The sequence below is a fragment of the Girardinichthys multiradiatus genome, chromosome 17 (assembly GCF_021462225.1).
Source record: "Girardinichthys multiradiatus isolate DD_20200921_A chromosome 17, DD_fGirMul_XY1, whole genome shotgun sequence".
In the NCBI taxonomy this organism is placed as follows: domain Eukaryota; kingdom Metazoa; phylum Chordata; class Actinopteri; order Cyprinodontiformes; family Goodeidae; genus Girardinichthys; species Girardinichthys multiradiatus.
Genome location: NC_061809.1, coordinates 587,676 through 600,320, shown reverse-complemented (window position 1 = coordinate 600,320; position 12,645 = coordinate 587,676).

The window sequence follows — 12,645 nt, the reverse complement described above, 5'->3', positions numbered from 1 at the left end:
TTCACAATATCCCACAGATTCTCTATGGGGTTCAGGGCAGGAGAGTTGGCAGGCCAATTGAGCACAGTGATACCATGGTCAGTAAACCATTTACCAGTGGTTTTGGCACTGTGAGCAGGTACCAGGTCGTGCTGAAAAACAAAATCTTCATCTCCATAAAGCTTTTCAGCAGATGAAGTGCTCCAAAATCTCCTGATAGCTAGCTGCATTGACCCTGCCCTTGATAAAACACAGTGGACCAACACCAGCAGCTGACATGGCACCCCAGACCATCACTGACTGTGGGTACTTGACACTGGACTTCTGGCATTTTGGCATTTCCTTCTCTCCAGTCTTCCTCCAGACTCTGGCACCTTGATTTCCGAATGACATGCAGAATTTGCTTTCATCCAAAAAAAGTACTTTGGACCACTGAGCAACAGTCCAGTGCTGCTTCTCTGTAACCCAGGTCAGGCGCTTCTGCCGCTGTTTCTGGTTCAAAAGTGGCTTGACCTGGGGAATGCGGCACCTGTAGCCCATTTCCTGCACACGCCTGTACACGGTGGCTCTGGATGTTTCTACTCCAGACTCAGTCCACTGCTTCCGCAGGTCCCCCAAGGTCTGGAATCGGCCCTTCTCCACAATCTTCCTCAGGGTCCGGTCACCTCTTCTCGTTGTGCAGCGTTTTCTGACACACTTTTTCCTTCCCACAGACTTCCCGCTGAGGTGCCTTGATACAGCACTCTGGGAACAGCCTATTCGTTCAGAAATTTCTTTCTGTGTCTTACCCTCTTGCTTGAGGGTGTAAATAGTGGCCTTCTGGACAGCAGTCAGGTCGGCAGTCTTACCCATGATTGGGGTTTTGAGTGATGAACCAGGCTGGGAGTTTTAAAGGCCTCAGGAATCTTTTGCAGGTGTTTAGAGTTAACTCGTTGATTCAGATGATTAGGTTCATAGCTCGTTTAGAGACCCTTTTAATGATATGCTAATTTTGTGAGATAGGAATTTTGGGTTTTCATGAGCTGTATGCCAAAATCATCCGTATTAAGACAATAAAAGACCTGAAATATTTCAGTTAGTGTGCAATGAATCTAAAATATATGAATGTTAAATTTTCATCATGACATTATGGAAAATAATGAACTTTATCACAATATGCTAATATTTTGAGAAGGACCTGTAGAAATCCTGTCCATAAATGAACAGGACCGGTGACAAAGGGCTGCCCTGCCGGAGTCCAACATGCACTGGGAACAGGTCTGACTTAGTGTCGGCAATGCGAACCAAACTCCTGCTCCGCTTGTACAGAGACCAGATGGCCCCTAGTAAAGGGCCTCCAACTCCATACTCCTGGAGCACCCCCCACAGGCCATCTATCGGACACAGTCAAATACTTTCTCCAGGTCCACAAAACACATGTGAACCGGTTGGGCAAACTCCCATGAACCCTCGAGTACCCTGTAGAGGGTATAGAGCTGGTCCAGTGTTCCACAGCCGGGACGAAAACCACACTGCTCCTCCTGAAGCCAAGGTTCGACTATCGGCCGGACTCTCCTCTCCAATACGCTGGCGTAGGCCTTACCAGGGAGGCTGATCCCCCTGTAGTTGGAACACACCCTCCGGTCCCCCTTCTTATGAACCCTTCTTATGAAGGGGGACCACCACCCCAGTCTGCCAGTCCAGAGGCAATGTCCCCGACCGCCACGCAATGTTGAAGAGGCGTGTCAACCATGACAGCCCCACAACATCCAGAGATTTGAGGTACTCAGAGCGGATCTCATCCAACCCCGAAGCCTTGCCACCGCGGAGCTTTTTAACCACCTCGGTGACTTCAGCCTGGGTGATGAAAGAGTCCAACCCCAAGCCCCCAACCTCTGTTTCCACCAGGGAATGCGTGATGGTAGGAATGAAGAGATCCTCGAAGTACTCCTTCCACCGCCCGATAATGTCCCCAGTCGAGGTCAGCAGCCTCCCACCACCACTATAAACAGTGTTGGCGAAGCACTGCTTCCCCCTCCTGAGGCGCCGGACGGTTTGCCAGAATCGCTTTGAGGCCAACCAGTAGTCCTTCTCCATGGCCTCACCAAACTCCTCCCAAGCCCGAGTTTTTGCCTCTGCCACAGCCCAGGCTGCAGCACGCTTGGCCTCACTGTACGTCAGCCACCTCAGGAGTCCCACAAGCCAACCACAGCCTATAGGACTCCTTCTTCAGCTTGACAGCATCCCTTACTGCCAGTGTCCACCACCGGGTTCTGGGATTGCTGCCACGACAGGCACCGCAGACCTTACGGTCGCAGCTACGGGCAGCAGCATTGAAAATAGATACGGAGAACATGGTCCACTCGGACTCTATGTCTCCAACATCCCTCGGAATCTGGTCAAAGCTCTCCTGGAGGTGGGAGTTAAATACATCCCTGGCCAAGGGGTCCGCCAGACGTTCCCAGCAGACCCTCACTATGCGCTTGGGCCTGCCAAGTCTGTCCGGCTTTCTCCTCCTCCAGCGGATTCAACTCACCACCAGGTGATGATCAGTGGACAGCTCAGCCCCACTCTTCACCCGAGTGTCCAAAACATGCAGCCGAAGGTCTGATGATACGACAACAAAGTCGATCATTGACCTCCTGCCTAGGGTGTCCTGGTGCCAAGTGCACTGATGGACACCCTTATGTTTGAACATGGTGTTCGTTATGGACAATCCGTGACTAGCACAGAAGTCCAATAACAAAACACCACTTGGATTCAGATCGGGGAGGATCACGCCTCTCCAGGTGTCACTGTCGTTCCCCACGTGGGCGTTGAAGTCCCCCAGCAGAATAATGGAGTCCCCGGGAGGGGCACTATCCAGCACCCCCGACAGGGACGCCAAGAAGGCCGGGTACTCTGCACTACCATTCGGCCCATAGGCTGAAATGATAGTCAGAGACCTCTCCCCAACCCGGAGGCGCAGAGATGCGACCCGCTCATCCACTGGGGTAAACCCCAACACAAGACGGCTGAGCTGGGGGGCAACAAGCAAACCTACCCCAGCCCGTTGTCTTGCCCCGTGGGCCACTCCCGAGTAGAAGACAGTTCAACCCCTCTCAAGGAGATGGGTTCCAGACCCCACCTTGTGCGTGTAGGTGAGCCCGACTATTTCTAGTCAATATCTCTCGACCTCCCGCACAAGCTCAGGCTCCTTCCCCCCCAGCGAGGTGACATTCCACGTCCCTAGAGCCAGCCTAAGCATCCGAGGATTGGGCCACTGAGGTGTCCGCCTTCGTCCGCCACCCAATCCTCTTTGCACCGGTCCCTCATGGTTCCCCTGCAGGTGGTGGGCCCACTGGGGGATGGCCTCGCGTCTCTCATTTGGGCTTGGCCCGGCCGGGTCCCGCGAGGAGCAATCCAACCAACAGGCGCTTACCGGCGAGTCCCGTCCCCAGGCCTGGCTCCAGGGTGAGACCCCAGCTCCGCCGTACCGGGTGACGTCACGTGCCTCGATATATTAGTCCTCATGAAGGATTCTTGAACCACTCTTTGTCTGACCCGTCACCTAGAGCCTGTTTGCCATGGGAGACCCTACCAGGGGCATTTAAGCCCCAGAAAATTCCTAATGGTTAGTTGCAACATTCATTGTCTGATCTTATAAGGATCTTTAGGTATTGTTCCCTAAAGTTTCTGTGAAGATTAGCTTCAACATTCACTATATGACTTTCCAGGAACCTTCCGGAAACATTGCTAAAGGTTTCCAGGGGATTTGTTGCAACATTGGCAGTCTGATGTACCCTAAAGGTACCTTGATGATCACCTTCAGCATTCACAGTGTGGCTCAATTTATTAACATTCCCTAAAGATTCCATGAATATTAGTTTTAACATTAACAGTGTGACTTTTTGGGAACCCTCTGGAGACATTATCTAAGGGTCACCTGAAAGTTGGTTGCAAAATGCTGTGTGATCTATTATGAGCTACTAGGAAACATTCCATAAAATTTTACTGAAGGTTCACTTCAACATTTATAGGTGGACCCTTTGTGGACCTTCAAAGAATATTCTCTAAAGTTACTTAATGGCATGTTGCAGCATTGACTGTGTGGCCAGAACCATTGAGAACCTTTAGGGAACACTCTCTAAAGGTTCTGTGAGGAGTAATGTCAACTTTCACACAATACATAATTTTTAGAGAAGATTGCCTAAGGTTGCTTAAAGATTAGTTTCCACATTCACAATTGGTCCCTCTGGGAATATCCCCTAAAGGTTCACTGAAGGTGAGCTTTACAATTCAGAGCGTGACCCTTCAACAATCTTCAGGAATTTTCCCCTAAAGGTTTGCTCAAGGTTATTGGCAACTTTCACAAGGTGACACTTTGAGAATCTTCATGGAATCCTCTTCTACATCGTCTTAAAGTTCTATGAGTTCCATTTCCAAATGTTATACGTTTTATATTGTAATCTTGGAAAACATTTCTAAAGGTTCCCCAAAGATTAACTACTACATTCACAATGTGACCTTTTGGGAAGTTTTGGGGAGTGTTCCCTAAAGGTTCCTTGAAGATTAGCTACAGTATTCACAGTGTATTCCTTTGTGGAGCTTTAAGAAATGTTCTCTGAAGGTTTCTTGAAATCCAGCTTTAAACATTCACAGTGTGACTCTTTGGAAATTTTCAGGGAACACTGTAAAGGTTCTCTGAGGTCTGTTGTCAGCTGTCATAATTTTCACAATGTGGCATTCAAAGAACCTCATGGGAACGTTTGAAGGCTCCCTAGAAATTTGCTCTAACATCCACAGCGTGACCCTTGGGAGCCTTTGGGAATTATTCTCTAAATGTTCTGTAAAGTCTAATGTCAACTTTTACAGCTTTCAGAAAATGACCTTATGAAAACCTTCAAAAAATGTTCCCTAAAGATCACTTCCATCTTCATACACTTAGTTTTCTCGACCAACAGCTAAACTTGAAGTTCCTGTACAGTTGCGATATGATGTACATTATTTGTACATTATATAGGTTACATGTATGTACAATTGTATGTAAGTGCAATTCTAAAATTGCGCCGCTCAAGGTGGCAGCAGCTGGGAGTGGCTCTGCTACTTTTCATTTCTTTTTAAGAGCTCAAATTCCTCTCGTGGTGAATATCCTCTTAGGTGGGCACCAGCTTCCCTGCCACCCACTATGGAAGAAGTGATATAGAAAATGACTGATTTTGTTACTTTTGGATGTTTCTGATGATGCGTCACCATGGCAACGGGGTTGTTTTTTTTTTTACAACCGCAGCGCGATGTTTGGTGGGGGGAAGGATGCGGCGGGGGTGCTTGGAGTGGGGCTGTGTGAGTGTCGGCTTTTCAGGGCTGGAGCTCACCTGTGGGTTGTGCCCCTGTGGAGAGGAGATTCATGGCGTTTGGGTTTGGGGCATGTGTTCGATATCTATGTCCTGGTTGGGGGTGGACCTGTGGGGAAATTCATGTTGGGATTCATGGTGTTGGGAGTTATGATTATTGATTAATTAATCTTGATCAATAATTAGAATTAAAAATCATAATTTGACTAAATTAATTTCTTAACAAAAATCCTCATTTATGAATCGAGACCAGAGATGTCTTCTGGTGTTGTAATTGTGGCTCAACGCCTTTGATAATTACAACCGTTAAATACTCAGTAATAATTGATAACTATTACCAGAAATGTCGCTGTTTAATCCACCGTTTCTGCCGAAACGTGGGGAACTTTTAACTTTATTTTGACTGACGAATCACTCTTGCACAAAATAAAGACGGAATGCCTTCTGTTATCATCTATGTGAATATTTATTAATGACTGATTTTGCCATCTTCCGATTTAATAATCTTTACCTACTCAAACATGCAAAGTTCTACACATACGGGTAAAATATCTAACTAAACAAAAATAAAGCGAAACAGCAGTGTGTTGGATCAAACCAGCAGTTATGGCAAAATTGATAATATGACGAAAGGGCTGTGGTGGTGAGGATGTTGGGGCGTAGTTTCACTGTAACTCAGTTATACTCAGTCATAAAACTTCCCCCAACTCTGTGAGGGGAGCAGACAAAGAGTTATAAAACTTTTGGTGGCAAGCTAGCAAGCAATAAGGTTGCAGACAAAGAAAATGGGGAATCTCACCATGAGGTTATTTTAACAGTCCAGTCTCACAGCGCACCTGCGCTTGCTCTCAGGTGTTCAATAACCCTGCAAAACACACAAAGATGGGGAGCGCGGTGGCCTCCAGATGTCCAACACGGCACAAAGTTTCAATAAAAAGGTTACATGCACATATCATTCAGAACACATTAGATTAAATAGCGAATCTCATCGCACTAAAACCTCCTCTACCCTGCCCAGGCTTCTAATAAAGAAATAAAAATAAAGGATGGGTTTTACTTGTTGTCGGCTTTCTTCTGAGCGGGGTCGAGAAAGGAAGGGGAAAGTTGGAAGTTACTGTGCGTCCACAGTTAACTTCAGGAAAAGCGGTCAATCTTCGTCCTCTGGCCTCCTTGGCGAAAGGGAAAAAATGTGATCTGACCATCAAAGTTGACTTCGGATGAAACACGGTGGCGGTTCGTCTCCTCGAAACTCTGTGTTTTTAGTTACGTGTTAAACTCACATCTTCGATCGGCAAAGTGACATTTCTGGACTTCTTAGTCCAGAAACCTCAGTTATGAATTGTTCGTTGGCCAACGAGAGAGAATAAATGAGATCCACTCGGGACTCTTCTCCAGGTGATGCTTCAGATGTTGGTAACCGGACCCGGTCTCCAGCTGAAGGCGAGTGTTCAAAATGGAGGTCTCCCTATATAGCGTCTTGTGACGTCAGACTTGGGATGCCCCGTCATATCAGTCGTAGTGCTCGACGGGATCTGTAGGAGCGGACCGTCCTGGGTACAAAATGGCCGATGCTGCTGGAAAGGCATAGCGACGTCCAACAACGTGCCGATGGTCCAATATTCAGCAAACAAGTGGTCCAACAATGGGTGGGTGGGGGGCTCATGCGGTTGAGATCAGAATTCATTGGGGGGTTGGGACTGTTTCATCCTGTGGTGTCTCTGGTTTGCAAGCTCATTTGGACCAGGTAGACCCCTCTTTTGTACATGACCCCTCTCCAGATGAGGGACCTAGGAGTATACAGTATGTGTGGGGAGTGTGAGTGGGTGTACGACGTCCATTGTTGTTTGTCTTTCTGTTGGGTGCGTGGGTGTGAGTATTTTTATGTGTACACATGAGGGTTGGAATGTGTGATTGTGACTGTGTGTGCCTGTTTTTTGTGTCAGGTTAGGTCTTGGACTACTGCCTCTCCTGGATCAGTTTAGTTTTTATCTGGGGAGGTTGCGGTGCTACCAGCGATGGTTCTCCTGGGGTTCTTGTGCTCTTGGAGGCCTTTGGATGTCTGTGGCTTGGATCTCCTCTGTATCTGTCCCAGGTCCAGGAGGGCAGGTCTGTGGCTTCTCACACTCGCTATTGCATATTTTCTATGGAAAAACCTTGTAAACACAAGCACGCTCACACTCAGACCCACAAGTGTTTAGATTCAGGTGTTGACAGATACATAAATGTTCCATATTGAGCCGCATTTACCACTAATTACATATTGACATCTTTACATAAGTACCGTGCAGCTTTTGGTAAAAAAGCTGTTATGTACAGGGGTTGGACAATGAAAGTGAAACACCTGTCATTTTAGTGTGGGAGGTTTCATGGCTAAATTGGACCAGCCTGGTAACCAGTCTTCATTGATTGCACATTGCACCAGTAAGAGCAGAGTGTGAAGGTTCAATTAGCAGGGTAAGAGCACAGTTTTGCTCAAAATATTGAAATGCACACAACATTATGGGTGACATACCAGAGTTCAAAAGAGGACAAATTGTTGGTGCACGTCTTGCTGGCGCATCTGTGACCAAGACAGCAAGTCTTTGTGATGTATCAAGAGCCACGGTATCCAGGGTAATGTCAGCATACCACCAAGAAGGATGAACCACATCCAACAGGATTAATTGTGGATGCAAGAGGAAGCTGTCTGAAAGGGATGTTCTGGTGCTAACCCGGATTGTATCCAAAAAACATAAAACCACGGCTGCCCAAATCACGGCAGAATTAAATGTGCACCTCAACTCTCCTGTTTGCACCAGAACTGTCCGTTGGGAGCTCCACAGGGTCGGGCTGCTATAGCCAAACCTTTGGTCACTCATGCCAATGCCAAACGTCGGTTTCAATGGTGCAAGGAGCGCAAATCTTGGGCTGTGGACAATGTGAAACATGTATTGTTCTCTGATGAGTCCACCTTTACTGTTTTCCCCACATCCAGGAGAGTTACGGTGTGGAGAAGTCCCAAAGAAGCGTACCACCCAGACTGTTGCACAGAGTGAAGAATGGGGTTGGATCAGTGATGGTTTGGGGTGCCATATCATGGCATTCCCTTGGCCCAATACTTGTGCTAGATGGGCGCGTCACTGCCAAGGACTACCGAACCATTCTTGAGGACCATGTGCATCCAATGGTTCAAACATTGTATCCTGAAGGTGGTGCCGTGTATCAGGATGACAATACACCAATACACACAGCAAGACTGGTGAAAGATTGGTTTGATGAACATGAAAGTGAAGTTGAACATCTCCCATGGCCTGCACAGTCACCAGATCTAAATATTATTGAGCCACTTTGGGGTGTTTTGGAGGAGCGAGTCAGGAAACGTTTTCCTCCACCAGTATCACGTAGTGACCTGGCCACTATCCTGCAAGAAGAATGGCTTAAAATCCCTCTGACCACTGTGCAGGACTTGTATATGTCATTCCCAAGACGAATTGACGCTGTATTGGCCACAAAAGGAGGCCCTACACCATACTAATAAATTATTGTGGTCTAAAACCAGGTGTTTCAGTTTCATTGTCCAACCCTTGTATGTTTCTGCAGGTGTAGAAGCAAGCAGGGTGTTATCTTGTAATCTTTTCATCTTTCTTTCTCCCTTCCATTCTTTTCTCCTTCTCCTCCTTTTTCCTCTTTGCCCCCCCCTCTCTCTTTCGTGCTTATTTTTTCCTTTTCGTTTCAGTCTCTGTGTCCGTAACAATTGAAATAATCCCAAAGCAGTTTCTAATAAAGTTTATTTTATAAATATGAAGCAGAGCATTAAAGTGTTAGCTGTAATTGTCCACTTGTGAAAGTAAATCTGTTGGGCTTTTTCCTGGCACTCAGACAACTATTCTGAGTGCTTCTCTGCTGGACAGGATACGGTAAAACAAAAAAAAGCTTAAATAATACTTCAACCACCACCTAAATCCCGTTGAGTTGAAAAGGAGGCCCCGTGAATGCAGGGCAGGAGCAAAAAAACAGAGGGAAGGAGGAAGTCCAAACCATCTCTTCCATCGATTATGATGGCCAATGTGAGATCGTTGGGAAACAGGTTGGATGAACTCCAAGCCCAACAAAGGACCCAGCCAGAGTACCTGGAATGCAGTATTATGTGTTTTACTGAGACATGGCTGCAGGATCATATCCCGGACTCCAGCGTCTCTCTGCCAGGTTTCCTGACCATACGAGCAGACAGAGATTTAAAGAGGAGCGGCAAACGCAAAGGAGGTTGACTGGCAGTACTTGTGAACAACAGATGGTGCCATCCAGGACATGTTTCTGTTAAGTGTCATCCCTGTAGTCCAGATATTGAACTGTTGGCAGTAAGTTTTCGTCCATATTATTTACCTAGAGTTCATCAGTGTTATATTGGCAACAGTTTACATACCAGCTTTAGCTGTTGCTGATACTGCATGTGATGCCATCAGCTCAGTTGTTGCTAAGCTACAGACACAACACCCCAATGCTTTTGTGGCAATTTCTGGTGATTTTAACCATGCTTTACTCTCTGCTACACTTCCAACATTTCAACAGTTTGTCAGCTGCTCTACCAGAGAAAACAAAACATTGGATTTGTTTTATGCAAATGTCAAGGACTCATACATCTCTACAGCAAGACCTCCTCTAGGCAAATCAGATCACAATCTTGTTTTCTTGTGCTCAAAATATAATCCCCTTGTTCAGAGGCAACCTGTAATAAAGAGGACTGTGAGAAAATGGTCACAGGAAGCTGAAGAAGCTCTGCAAGGTTGCTTTGAGGTTACAGACTGGGACGCACTGTGCCAGCCACATGGAGAGGACATCAATGCCATGACTGAGTGTGTAACCGACTATATAAACTTCTGTCTGGATAACATCATCCCCACCAGAACCGTGAGATGCTTCCCCAATAACAAACCTTGGATCACCAGTGACCTGAAGGACCTGCTTAACAAGAAAAAAAGAGCCTTCAGAGAGGGAGACAGAGAATTATTGAGGAGTATACAGAAGCAACTTAAAGTCAAGATAAGAGACAGCAAGGAGGTGTACAAGAAGAAGCTGGAGAGCAAGCTCCAGCAAAACAATATCAGAGATGTGTGGACAGGGATGAAGAAGATCACAGGCTCCAAGCAGAAGGATGATCAGACTGATGGAGGTCTGGACAGAGCCAATGAACTGAACACATTTTTCAATAGGTTCAGTTCAGAAACAAGCTTCGCATCCTCCTCTCCTGCTCACAGCCAAACAGACATTCCACCCTCCTTTGACCCACAGCTTTCCTGTCACACCTGTTTTATCTTTCACCTCTGCCAAGGACCCTTCTGCTTCTACATGTTTGCCTTCAACCAAATCAGAAGATGCTGATGCTCGTTTTGCTTCCCCCTTCCACCTGTGTGTCTCAAGAAGTCAAGTAAAGATGCAACTGGAGAGACTGAATCGTAATAAGGCTGCAGGTCCAGATCATGTCAGCCCTAGAGTCCTGAAGGCCTGTGCAGAGCAGCGTTGTGGGATTCTGCAGCATCTCTTCAACCTTAGCCTGGCCCAGAAGAAGGTTCCGGTGTTGTGGAAGACCTCCTGTCTTGTTCCGGTACCGAAGAAAACTCACACATCACCCAACAAACCCACTGTCATCTGTACAAAGCCAGCAGCACTGTGAGGATCATGTTCTTTGATTTCTCCAGAACATTTAATACAATCCAACCTGATTTGCTTTGTCAGAAACTCCAGAAGACTCAGGTGGAGGCCTCAACAATCTCCTGGATCAAAGACCACCTGACAAACAGACCACAGTTTGTGAGACTGAAGGGTTGTGAGTCTAACCAGGTAGTCAGCAGCACAGGAGCACCACAGGGGACTGTCCTCTCACCATTCCTTTTGACTCTGTATACCTCAGACTTCCAGTACAAGACAGACTCCTGTCATCTGCAGAAATACTCGGATGATTCTGTAGTTGTTGGTGGATCAGAGATGGACAAGAAGCTGAGTACAGGAAGGTGGTGGACCACTTTGTGGCATGGTGTGGAAACAATCATCTCATTTTGAACGTGACTAAAACAAAGGAGATGATTGTAGATTTTAAGAGAAACAGGAATAAGTCAAAATCTATTTCTATCATGGGAGAAGAAGTGGAGGTGGTGGAGGAGTATAAATACCTCGGTGTTCACCTGGACAACAGACTAGAGTGGAGATGCAACTGTGAAGCCATCTACAAGAAGTGACAGAGCAGACTGTACTTCTTGAGGAAGCTTAGGTTCTTTGGTGTTTGCAGCAAGATGCTGCATATCTTCTATAAGTCTGTTGTGGAGAGTCTGATCTCTTCTCCATCATCTGCTGGGGAAGCAGCATCAGAACCAGGGACTTAAAAAAGCTCAACAAGTTGATAAAGAAGGCTGGTTCTGTTCTGGGGACTCCTCTGGAACCTCTGGAGATCATTGTGGAAAGAAGGATTCTTCATAAAATGAAGAACATTATGGAGAACCCTGAGCATCCTCTTCATGAGACTGTCCTACAACAACAGAGTGTCTTCAGTCAGAGGCTTCTTCAGATCTGCTGTAAGATGGAGCGCTACAGGAGATCCTTCCTGCCCACAACCATCAGCATCTACAACGACTCTTTGAAGAAACCTTCATAATATGAGCTATAACAACGTTTAATTTACCTTTGGGATTAATAAAGTATTTCTGAATTGAATTGAATTGAATTGAATGTATATCATGCAGGTACCCAGAGTTCAACAAGTAAAAACACTTGGAAAAATCTATTGTTTACATAGAGACCGGTAGTTAATGATTATGAGGTAGAACAAGTAAAACTGGATACTACAGAATAAGCTTCCACTGTGCTGTGGTAACAACGGGGTCATGGCATGATGACGCTGTCACTTCTTCCATCAGGTGACTTCTCGAGTGCGTAAGTAACCCGCTTGCTGTTGGCTTTCTGCTGTAACCTGATTGTGGTATAAAGCAGAAACCCGGTTTCCTTAATGGGGGTAAGGGATTAAGAGAAACCCGGTAAACTAGATTTCACCTGGTGGTGGGTTGGGACAACATGAATTCTTGGCCACCTACGGCTGAAGAGAAAGATTTGACGATTTCACAGCGGAAGGGGGAGTTTGGTGGTGAGAGCAGAACAGTGTAGAGGGATGATGGAAGCACCTGTCCAGTTTATCCAACAGACACAACACAACAATGGCTAACGTGGAGGTTTTCTGTGTTCCATCACAGCTCTATTGTTTTACATCTGATATCCTGGGGCACAAAGACTTTTAAAGAACACGTATTCTGTTTAGACAAATATTAGAGAGAGGTAACACTAAATAATTAATATAGATGACTGGCATGCTTTGATTTTGTAAGTGAAT